Raw genomic sequence first — 13,084 nt, forward strand, 5'->3', positions numbered from 1 at the left:
GAGTTGGTCGGAGTGGCTGAATACACAGACACCTTACTCACGTCATAGTCGGCCACATCCCCTATGGTGGTGCGGTGGTCATCTAACTTTGGCGTGAGACCAAGCAGCCTTTGACGTGACTTATGTGCCCATTTGCCGGAGGTACGCGGATGGTAATTACAGAATATTGGTCAGAGGGCAGAACCAAGATGCCGAACCCCGTGAGAGGCGAAGGGGAGAATGAAGAGAGGAAAAATGATATCGCATGTAACGAACGAGCAACTGGCTGGTTCGAACAGAGGAAAGAGTGATCCTGAAACTGGCGCAGCGTGTCGCGTGGTTTACGGAGAGGAGGTCTCGGAGATCATTCGTGGGCATCGTGAACGCGATCAGGCTTGTCTTACTCTGGCTCACCTCACGTTACCTTGTCCAGTCTGCATTACCGTATCTTGCCCAACCCGTGCGCTTCGCAGTCAGCCGTGACCATCACGGCAGTTGCATACAATACTGCTTTGGACTGCGGACCGTAGGAGGAGATAATAGAACGAGCGGTGCACCGACCGATTCGAAAACGGTTGAGATGCTCTCGCGTAGAGATGCACCTGTCCAACTGCAGGTTGCGAGCGATTCGCTTGCCGTTACTCATTTTTATCCCGGCATGGTGCAACGGTGTAACGTACGTGAACCTCGTTCCACAAAACAGGCCAGCGATATCTTTGCAATGTTGCAATACGTATCTCGTTTTCATCATCGCTGGATCGTTCGTTGGATGCATCCAATCGTGAAGATTTGCAAATAACGCGCTTGTTGCGGTGAACGAACGTTCCGATCGCAGTCAAAAATATCCTACACAGATGGAGATTTGCATTTGATTTCAACGTTTGGTACTGAGGTGGACGAGCCATTCGACACTGGCTGCTGATATGCGGTTAACAAATCACGCAAGAATTGTTCTCGCGAAAGTTCGTGGAACAAATAACGGACAAGAAGTCTGAATGTTAGGTTAAAACTAATACCGCGGTTATCCGTTTTCGTTTATAGTCTAACTAACGCCTGGGAGTCGGAAAAACGGTGGTTTTTTATCGTAGCAACGCCGTTCACTATCTCAGTAAACTCACCTTATTCGGGCTATTTATTGCTCGTTGTAAAGCGGGTCGATATAGGTGAGCAATCACTTTGTGGTCCGCGGTGAAACGCTACCCAAGAAAACGGCAGCCGATGATCCATGTATCGATAAGATTTTAGCAGCATTGAGAGGATTTGTTTATCAAGTCTCGCCCTTTCAGTTCTCTACGGGCAATAATCACGGATATATAAGAGGCTCTGTAATGTCCAGTCTAGCCGGTGAGAATTATCCCCGATAATTCAAACCCGAAAAAGTTTAATGTCTGAAATTTAGTTTAAGAAACTGTTTTTCAAGTGGCTAATAAGCTGACGAATATGTAGCATTAAGATCTCGCATGGTAATATTAGGCTGAACATATTCGGAGAACAGCACGTTTATTTGACGTCCTGATTAATGAATATCACTCTTCTTACAGTATTATCCTACCGTCAAATGGTAGGTATGGTGTAACAGACTTACAGGATGGTACAGATACAATGAAGTTTAATCAATCACTTTGTAAATATGCTGTGCTTTTTCAATCCAATCATGGATCATTCAAGCGTAAGTGAAACTTATCCCAGTTACGACTGCGAAGGTCCTCGCAAATTGAAAAATTCAGTTACCTACTCGTGGAACTGAAGTATTCGTAACATTAAAATAACGATGGATATCCCCGAAAAATAGTTATTTCGAATAAAATAGTAATTTGAGAATAGTGCAGGTTAATGCGATAAACCGTAGGCGAAGGTAATTACGCTTATATTTCGCAAATACAACTCCATCAAAGTAATTTATGAAGTCGCAAAGTAATGATTTTTTCAATATTTCCTTACCTCGCGTTGCGAACTTCAACTCCAAAATTACTCGACTTTTACACATCTTCTTGAGGGAATTTTTCCACTCGCAGTTTGCAAGCCTTTTCTTCAGCCAGATGCAGTGCAAAATATATCCATAGGTATATTGGCACATAATGTATATACTTACGGACGATTTGTACAGCATTATCGAGTAGGAATGCGGAAACGATTAGGCGACTGTGATGAAACATCTGTACTGTAGTTTAGAGTAATCATGACGAGGATACGATAAAAGAATATTTTTCAAGCTTTACACTAAATCCCACAAAGTATGAAAGATCTGATTTTTTTTGTATTATATAATCATTTAGTTCCCGTGAATTTCAAACACTTTTTATATGTGTAGTAATAGAAATCTTTTTCGCATTTTCCATTGGCTTAATAGTTCTTAAAAGCTAAGAATAATTAGTTGAAATTACACCGGCTAACAATGTGCGATAAAAATGAAACTGAACAAACGCATTATTGCCATTACTAAACGAAATCAGACTGCAGTGTTAGAACAGATTGAGAACTGTTGGATCTCACGATTCCAACTGCGTGAAACTATAAATGAAAACAAACTGAGGTGATACAAAAATTAACCAAACCTTGCCGTTATTTTCTAAAATGTAACCTGTAAGATCAAAGATGTGTATAAACTTCACTGTGATTCCAAAGAAACCTGCTTCAATGGGCGAATGATGAGGAACGAGTGACGTCTTGAGTTTTGCAACACAAGGAATAACTCATCCAGCATTAGACTATTAACCAAATTTAAAATTTATGAACTCATCCTACAGAAGCATGGTCCATGTTTCATCACTCGACGTCTATTTCGATATTTCATGTAATTTTCAACTCCATGTAAATGCTCTCTTGACATTGAATGAGATTGCATTTCGTGATAAGTCGAACATCTATCACGCTTTCGACAAAATTCACCATGTTTTTAGACCTTTTTTGTTAAAGTTTCACAGGATTACAGAATTACAACACCAAGTTTGTATTCACTGATTTTTCCAAGCATTGTCTCGTTTCTATTCCAGTTTCCCAAATTTCACCGCTTAGAGTTATACCAAAGGAATTTATAAGTAAGTACAATTGAGTAAGTTGCCGTATAAGTAGATCGCTTTACGACGCATTTAACGAGACTGCTACCGACAAAAGATCCCTAAGGTATTCCACAGTACGCCATAACTTAATCTGCTAATGCAACTCATAATAGGTACCGTAAATAATGGCTTTTGAGATTTCCTACGAGTTGCACGGATCACTGACCTCACCCCGCTCTTGATTCAAGCCATTTAACGTTGCATTTTGAATGCGAAATATTTTTCGTCCATCATATATCGAGCTAATGGAATACACACAATGTTAGTGAAAGGTTTTCCTCTTTCGAAGGTCTTCAACGGCTCGTAACTTCTCGCGAGGAATTCACAGGAAAGTTATGCACGTAACGTTACTCGAAAGTTTCGATTTCAGAGACTTGTAACGATTTTACGCTTCACGTGTTGTGGCGCAGGTACTTTTTCCTTTAAGTATCCAACGAACTAACCGTTCACATTATTCGAGTATAATACGCAACCGGAATCTTTGTACAGTAATCGATACCTCAAAAATACCTTCAAGTACTGTCAGGAGCCTCGGAGTTTAAACAGTTCTTCAATGGTACACGATAGTTTTTATTTGCCGTAAGTATCATAGCCGAACAAGATGTGACTAGTCATGCTTGGCTTGATCAATGATTGTGTTTTCATAACCAGTTGCGCTACGGTATAAACGTGCCTTTTAAAATATGACTCGCTAACTCTGTGTAATAACGACTACGTATCGCATCTTCACATGAAAAACTTCTGCACGCACAAAAGCCCGTTAGGCACAAATGACAAAAAAGAAACTCCCTGACAAGCAAGGCATCCGTGAGAGCTTAAATTTACTCCTACATTGGCAAATGGTACGCGTGTATATGCTCGTTTTACGCCGCGATGAAATACCGATCATTGACGTTGCATGATATTATTCATGCAACGGTAATAAATAAAAGAGCCCACGAACCGCGGAAGTCAATGATATACAGATAACTTGCGGACTCGTGCTCAGTGTGCCGTGATGGAAATTGCAGTATTGGCATTCACGTACGTGATTCTGTACGTATATACAGGAACAGAAACGTAGTACGCGTAGAGTAGTTGAAGTGCGGCGCAACGTACTCGCGAACATTGTGCAAGTCTCGAATGGTTTATGCGCCCGACGACGGAATGCGATTCCGGACATGATTCATGGCGCCAAGGGATGATTTTCGTGCATTGGCTGCAATATGTGGCTGGAAAGGTTTCCAGATGCGTCGCGAGTGTCCAGAATGAAAAACAATCGATTTTACGATTGGCAGGACCGAGGTTGGAGAGAATTTGTTCCTGTTTCGCATGCGGCTATTATTGTGCACTTCATCATCTGGTCGTCCGCTGGTGATAAGAGGGCCCGACAGATCGAGGCGAGGCAAATATTGAGAGGTACTTGAGTGAGAAAGCAGAACAAAGTCGTGACTCCTGCGGTATCGATAATGGTGAAAGTGCTCTACCGGACGGCAGTGGCCAATGAGTCGCAGTGAACGGCCTGGCGGAATTCGAGATTGATCGAAACGTGTCGGAATCCCAAGAAATAAAACGATCGCGTGCAAAATAACGAAAAACCGAGCTCAGCCACGAGACAGTGCGATGAATGTTAACAATGCGCAGGCAGCCATTGCTCATTATATCAGTTGACGTGTCAGGGTAATTGTATTCACTGTGCGATGGAAACTCTTGGCAAAATCGATGTATATTGTACGGGGCTTTCCACGTGAAATTGGACAACATCTTAAAATCGAATTTTTGATTCGTTTGATTTTTCGTTGTTGCAATCTAAAGTTCCAACAAGATTTTTCAGCCGAAGAACAAATCTACGTATTTGGTTAGCAAACTGGATAGGGTTTCTAGCTTTGAAGAGCTTTGCGCGATTTTCATGTACACAGCAAATATGTGCTGTGCAATAATAGTACCTGTGATACACTTAATAGTAGTAACTCCGCGTGATAACATCCAAGCGATGTCATGTTAACTGATATTGATATGGAAATACCGAGGAGTCTATTTATGCATTACATGCTTTTAAACCGGTGTCGTTGGAACCAATTGGCATTGGAGCAGATACAACAAGCGACATAACGAATTTATCACAACATTTAACGGGGAAATTAGTTCTTAGTGTTTTATTGAATTTTTCATGTGTTATAAAAATCAGCCCGCTAAATACCTGCAACACTTTATTATTTTTGATCGTTCTTCGCGGTCACGGTACGGACAAGTATCGTAGATAAAAAGATGCTCCACTAATGAAGTGGACATTTTCATGCCTGGATGATTTGTACTTCTTGTAGAAAGAAATCTAGTGCTATTAAGAATCTGGTTGCAAGGTGGCATTGCATTCAGCAGCGGTGTGAGATACGCAATTGACGAATTTTTCATTGATAAAAAATCCTATTGACAACCCGAAAGAGAAATTCTTTCATCTTTGGAATGCTTTTTTTTTGTTACGTATCAAAATGTTTTAAAAAAATTTGTTTTGTGTCGAACAAATGCATATCCTTCTATGAATCGAATCTGAATATTTGTCACGACGATCGTTGAAGCATTTCCAATTTTTGTTCGCTTGGGATTTTTGATACGATTTTACTCCGCGTGTTAGACGGAACCGTACAGCCCTTCCTAACGAAATGGCACCTTATCAGTTATGACTTCGACAGTCTTAAATAAAATTGACAAGATTACAAATACAAGGTTACATCCTAAAACTGGATGCGATGATAAAACTGACAAGAAGTATAATATATGAAGTAACCATATGCGAACCTGGGACTATGGCCGGATGTGATGTGGACAAAACACATTCATAAATTTAGGAAAAGGTGAGACTACTGGGAAACACAATTCCGTTTATTCAATTACAATTATATTGTAGATCATTTGAAAAGTTTCGAGACTAGTTGTTGCATTTGGAAATTATAGACCACTCAAAGACTGAACTGCAGTAACGGTAAGTACTCGTAACCAGCATTATGTCATAACAATATTGGTGTGTTTCTTGGGGAAGACCGTAAAAAATAAGTAGAAAACTTTGAATAATTTCCGGGCATTTTAGTAGTTTCAGTTAGACGCAAAAATATAAGGTGATCTGTGGCTTTATCAATGCAAATGAATACCACAGTTGACGCGAAACTTGAAATCTACACGCTTGTCAAAAATATCAAAAGTGAAGACCCAGTGATCGAAAAGCAAACATGCTGCAGGCAATTAATAAAGATATTCTCGCATTTCGGCACAACGAAAAGTTTCCTCACTCGTACGTATCCGTACAATGAAATGACTGGCAACAAGGAAATTCACTTTGGTCTGCGTTTGGCATGCATGAGATTTTACTTCGTATGCTACGTTAAGAAGTCGAGCAAATCGCACCTGCACCAGGTCAATCGTGGAATGTGGTATTGGCACGCAAACCAATCCAGGCCAACGCTGAAGGTGCAGGATCTCACGGTATAACCGAAAAATATACACCGAGTCACGCTGTCTTACAAAACAGGCTCCACAGCCTGGCACTACGTTTTCCCGAACCTTACGTTGTCAGTTACGGTTAAATCTTACCTTTCCGAGACTTTCTGTGCAAATTTGCGGCAAGCTTGATACACGTTGATCATGTATTTAGCTTTACGGAACTTTGACACGGTGAATTCAGCGTGGAAGACGCGTCAATTGACGCATTCAGCGTCGGCGTTCTTATCGAAGAACAAGTTGGACGAAATTGCGGCTGTGGTTTGGTCGAAGACAATGCGATGCTTTTGTCCAATGGCCGCGTAAGAGAAAAACACAAGCGGAAGCAATTTATTGGACACAAAAGAAGAATATTATACACATACGTGCAGCTGCTGTTTCGTTCGTCGACAATTTTGCAACGTAAGAATTCTATTGTAACAATAAATTTCGATGTAAAGAAAAATGTTACGTCACTGTGTCAATTGCGGTTCACCGGTAAACGTATCGCATAGTAATACACACGTGAAAGTACATCCTGAAGTGTGTGAATTCCGTGCAAACGATGAAACCACTTATGTTAATTGTTTTTTCAAGATGAAAGCACTCAGGGATTACAGACTTCTGCATCTTCTTCTGTGAACACGGCTTAGGGATAAAAAGTACGCGGACGCGTTGCAAAGGTGCAAATGTGTCATCGCCATTAAGTCTTGTGAAACCATCCGATTCCGTTATCATGAGAACCGTTTCCAGTGAATAGCGGAAACGGAAACTTTGGAGAAGTGAACGGACGACGAACGGTTTACATCCGTAACAATTAAACGATGCAAGACCCAGTTACGCGCAAATTTAAGGATTTTGCAAACAGTTTCCAATGCATGTTGCATAAAACATCGAACCTGCTTGTAGTTCAGTACAATACAGGTGTTTCCAGAGAAATATGAACAGTTTTGTGAGTGTCCAGCCGACCAGATCCAGCAAGAATGCGAAGACGCACCTACCTATCTTACGGCACGACGTGTGTGACATGTCTAGTTTACAACTTCACTTTATTTATTGTTTTAAACGTCTTTCCCCGTAAAAGAGCGTTTTCAAACTACGACGGGAGCCCGGGTCGTATCTCTGTTTTTCTCAGATAATGGGTAGAAAGTGCGAGCTCTCAACGTTATTGATGTTGTCTAAAGTGGAGAGAAAAATGACCGTAATATCTCGCGCGAAGTTATATTATATGTTCTTGGAAACATTCCACTATGCCCTCTTCCACGGTAAAGGACGCCCGATAACGGCACAACGAACTTGCGGGGTTACAATACTTTGCACATTGACTGTAGCAAAAGGTAGAGCAGTACCAATTGTTGGGATCTCAAGTTTAAACTAACCGTTCAACTGATTTCAACGTTGGTTACCGAACCACAAAACATGAATTAATAAAGTCCTTAAGAAACAACCACCACCGTTACCTGACTTCATTTTCAATAATTGTAGGTGAATCCAGCACTTCCACATTGCTGTTAGATCTCAGTTAAGTATCCTCTTAAACATGAAATAACGCCAATTATTTTTGGCAAGTGTGAAATATTTCTCTAAGGTAATACATCGACACCGTAAGCAAAATCTGTGTACTGCAAGTATATAGGAAGCACTTGTGCAGATCCCGTTTATAGAGTATCAAGCTGTTTATACTGGTCGTAATTGGGACACATACTATAGCTGCTTGTAGCTCTTCTACAGTTAATTGTACTTCACTCTGTATCATCACAGTACAAGCTTCGATCCACTGGTTAATTGAGTACCTACTTGCTGGTTTGCTGTCACTACTCACAAGGAAGGTATTCCAGGTCGATCTCTACGATTTGATTTCTTTTTATAATACGTTGTAGTAGACTAAAAACCAAGCGACGCGTATTTTGTTTATCTGCGCGATATGTAGCGTACATGAGATTCCAGTTATGCGATCTGATGTGAACGGATTTCTATAGATTTAAGGTGCAGAAGTCCTTGCCATGAACAAGGGAACAACAAAATCCAGTCACCCCAGTTATAAATCAAGTAGTTAATAAAAATTCAAGGTCGCAACGCATGAAAGTTGCACTTCGGGGTGAGATCGTCTTGCAGACAAGGAACACGAATAGTTGTTGTATAATGAATTTAAATTTTGTGCCAATTTCAGCGTGAGTTTGAGCAAACAATTCTTTTTTGTTTTCTCGTACGTCGAGTGAGATCCCCGCATCTAGTGCAGAATCTTCGCTCTCATCCGTATGCATTTATATGAATACATTCAAACTTGCAGACTGCACTTTTGCGATGGCATCTACCGCATGCAGATATAAGGTCACGAGATTTTATACAACGGTAAAGGACAAAAGTTTAACTCGCTAGACTCTGTTTGATTTTCTTTTGCGTTTTTGGAATTCAACTCTTATTACCTGCACTGATTCTGATCGTTTCCTTTTGTGCGGGCATCAATAACTACAATACTGCGTATTACTGCGGACTCAGAATCAGAAGAACATGTCGGAATTTCAAAGTTAACGAACAACCGACCAAATATTATTTTTCTACAACCAAGAAGTTTAGTTGATTTTACAGTGCGCAGAAAACAAAATGTTTGAGTAATATCTAAGAAAAGGATTGGCACAACAATACCATAGATTCTGTTGCGATTGCGAATTCAAATGTCCACTTAAAAATTACAAACTTCACACTTCGTTTTGTTATTGCAAGTTCAAATTTGTAATCAGCGCTGCCAAAATGTCTTACAAAAAAAATTTTCACACGACTGCTCATCCTCTCTCTTTAATGCTGCATTAATGTTCAATTTCAATAGTGTGATTGAAAGCAAATTTGTAAGAAAAGAATTAGGGTACGGTATTCTTTTCGATAAAGGGAAAATACATCGTCATTTCGATTTAATTTCATTTCGACACTGTGATAATCAATACCATTTGTATTTGCTATTCCTCTCGCTTCGTTCCCTGGTTTTTCACACCCTCCACACCCGCTCTCTAATTACCTAATCCTCGGTCATGCATCACTCATCGCGGGATTGTGTTCGGTGGTTTCAGCCAGTGATATTAATCGTACATGACATTGTATTAGTAATAGCCAGTCCGGCATTGATTAAAATAGCAATTAGCACCGCAAGCATTACGCTGCGAGCAATTGAGCAGACCGGCTCAACGCAGTTCAGCACCCAGCTGCAGATACTGCAGATGGTTTCGGGGCTTCGCCAACTACACGACTTCAATTGTGCACCGGCCCACGTCACATGTGCACTCGAGCTCGCATCGTTGGTCATCGCTTCGAGCGAACGCTTTGCAGAAGCTATTGCTGATCGTTCACGCGAACTCCGTGGCCGAAATGATTACTCGAGCACCAGTAACGAGAACTCGAAATCCGGTGTCCTGGTCACGGCAGCCTTGACATCTATAACTGTTTGATGGTCATTGCTGCTGCCAATTTGTTTCTCGAAATGGTAGCGACAAAATCACGAATCATTGATGCAGTCGTGTTAGGAAATTACCCCTGATAGGTTCTATGACTTTTCATCGATTACCGTGAAATTTCGTGCCTGGTCTACTGAATTTAAATTTCGTTCTAAATGGCATAACGATTGAATACTCCGCGAAAAACTTTTCATTAAGTACTGCATCATCGATTCTCTAACAACGATGCAGGCGTTGTTTGAAATACCGGCTTGTCGTTAGCCTGAGTGAAAATGAACGAGTAAACTGGCTCGAGGCTGGTTTAATTCATATTATTAACGTACATGATAAAAGGGCTGATAATTATTTGTCACCGCGCAAGCCACGCGTAGAAAGTGAAATGAGAGCTCAATTTTCTCGGGTATAACTTTTTTTTCGTCGTAATAAAACACGTTTTAAGGCGTGCCGTCGTCGAGTCATTTACTATATGTAAAGTGTAAAAGCAAAAAGCGGTGATCCCGCAGCCCGCAAACGAGGTTATTCAACGCGTCTACTCGTAATTATGGTTACCGGAATACATCGTAAGCCAATTATCTTGTCACAGACATGATTTTCGAATGAAAATACGCGTGAGATAGACAAGTGCAAACGTTTGAGTACCAGGCACGGATTAAAACTACACCGTGAAGGCGTTTTAAAAAAGGTTCATATCACGACGTAGAAGAAACTCTCTCAAAATTCTAAGCATACGCGAAACGATCAGACGTCCTAACGTGAAACCATCTACATCAAGTAGGTAAGCGATACGTTTTTGAATAATCTTGAGCCCGCCATACAACAATGGCTTGTACTTGTACCGAAAGAAGCCATGTTGGAGCACCACGTCTAGGCCTGAAGATGACAAAGAATTGATCCAAACTTCCCGATCGTTAGTCGAAATCAGACGTGATCGTTTCACATGAAAATCGACACTATTCTCCACCGCTAGAGTTTAGATGCGTTTATGCACGATGTAATAGACATGCGGTCGTGACCGTTAGCAGCTGCAGCCAAGAAGCCGGTTCCGTTTCTTACGACGGATACGTTGAACGGGAAATAAAAGACCCCTGGGGAAATGCATTTTATTGGAGTTGTATCTAGAAATACCACAACTACGTACGTAATTTGTTCCTTATATACGCGAGAGTCTACGACTCCTGCAGGGGGGCAAGCAGTAAATTTTATACGAAAAGGGGGAGCCATGATACATCGAATAAAAGTCACGGCAGTAGCCGAGGTTTTGGCCCAGTCGTCGGAATTGTACCAGTAAAATCTCGTACCTGCAGAGAAACTCCGGGCACTGCAAGACGCTCGTAGGGATTGAAATTTACGTGGGTTCCATAGTAAATAACGCACAAATGGTATCCGAACAGTCCAACTCTGCGGACCCATATGGATTAATATAATATCAAGCACGTATATCTCATGCAGAGAACGGTGAAAATAGGAACGGTACTATGATCAAAGAACTATCTGGAATAAACATCGAACATCCCAGCATTTTCCGTGCCTGTTTACTTTTACAACTTGCTTCGTGTTCGTCGAATCTGATGCCTGCGTTTACTGATTGCGAATTTTGGGGTGGGATTCAAACGCCGAATTTGAAAAGTTCCGAAAGTGCGGAAATGAGAAAATTCAAAATCTGAATCAACGAAATTCCGAATGATCGAAGATTCTCAGTTCTGTGAATTTCTGGCTTGGTGAAATTTCACCACGTTGATCTTTTTTGTTTTGAATTTTCGATATTTTTACCTTCGGAATCCTGGTCATTCTGATTTTCGGAATTTCTGATTTCTTACACTCACTCGTTCAGTAAACTACGTTATGTGAGTATATTGTACTTTTGGGAACTTTGCTCTATCGTAACTTGAATTTTCGGTAGCTCACATTTCGGAACCATGAACCGTCGTTATTCCGACCATTCGAAACTTTGTTGTTTGTTGAAAGTTTGATTTCTTCACTTCCAATTTGGTCACCAAATAATTCGAAATTAGGCAATTTAGGAATTTCAACCGCGCCCCCGAGTTTTGAATCTACTCGTTTGAATTTCATAGCTTCGAAAGGCTTCATTTTACGTTATAGAACACTTCCAAAACTGATATTACCAGTTTTTCGACATTCCAATTTTGATCTCAAATGAATTCAGTTATACACTTACACGTTAGGAGGGTCAAGCTATGTCGTGGCAAAAGGCGAACTGGAATAACGTACCTGAAACAGAAAACAATCATTTCTTACAAAACCTTGGAAAACGAACTGTACGGTTGATTCTACTCGTAATCTGAAGACTAAATCCTAGCTTGCGGGGTTACGTCAGTCACGCAGCACCAATCACTATAATAATGACTACGGACAATGATTACCGTGGAAAACAAGTCCGCAGAAAACGTGGAAATAAATGATGTACCATGACGCTGGTATAGTTCAGTACAGAACACGATTACTTCGTGGATGATGCAATTGTTCAAATCCAGTCTTTTTTTCTATACTAAATATCAAATATAGACTATTCTTTAGATTGGAGTTGTAACATGGCGAGTAAAGACATCTGCATTATCATGTCATGCGATACTGGTGTAAATGAATTTAACAAGAAAAACATTATTCTACTATGTATTAGAGGTCTCTAAATTAATTTCCCAAAACTTATTGAAAATATAATGACTTGAGGAAACCCGCCGCGAAAACATCGTTAGGAAATTCCAGGCATGTAGAAACCTTGGACTAACTAGTGTGACATTAGATTCCCATAATATTTCACTTTCTGTTCGATATTAAAAATACCACGAAAATATGAAAGAAAAACCAGAAGTTACGACGTGCTATAATTAAAGGAAAAATCCATGCGTGGTATCTCAAGATTCCACAATGTATCGACTGTGGTTTAAATTTGGCAATGACTATGACTTAATGTAGGTACATAAGTTTTATTGTTTAAAATGTTGGTGGATGACTAGACTCCTCCTTCGTGCGTCAAGTGTTATCGGCGATGCGTGAGGCGTAAACATTTGAATCTTCACCAGTCATGGTCTGAATTTCTACCAGATGTTTAGATAAATAAATACATGTTCAGATGAGGGCCCACCCTAATGGCCGAAACGTTAACAAACAATTGATGTTTCTTCGATCGAC

At 40.5% G+C, this 13,084-nt stretch overlaps 1 protein-coding gene across 5 annotated transcripts in view; it reads right to left on the minus strand.

Annotated features, from left to right (window-relative positions):
- Positions 1 to 13,084, minus strand: part of LOC107227616 (cadherin-99C) — a 113,612-nt gene that overhangs the window by 39,401 nt on the left and 61,127 nt on the right. Inside the window, exon 2 of one of the 5 annotated variants that reach the window (XM_046730001.1) lies at positions 12,111 to 12,163. The exons of the other annotated variants lie outside the window; for them this stretch is intronic. The gene's annotated coding sequence lies outside the window, so the exon portion shown is untranslated. The remainder of the gene's footprint in view (positions 1 to 12,110; positions 12,164 to 13,084) is intronic. 5 annotated transcript variants of the gene reach the window in all.

Source organism: Neodiprion lecontei, chromosome 1 (assembly GCF_021901455.1).
Source record: "Neodiprion lecontei isolate iyNeoLeco1 chromosome 1, iyNeoLeco1.1, whole genome shotgun sequence".
NCBI lineage: Eukaryota > Metazoa > Arthropoda > Insecta > Hymenoptera > Diprionidae > Neodiprion > Neodiprion lecontei.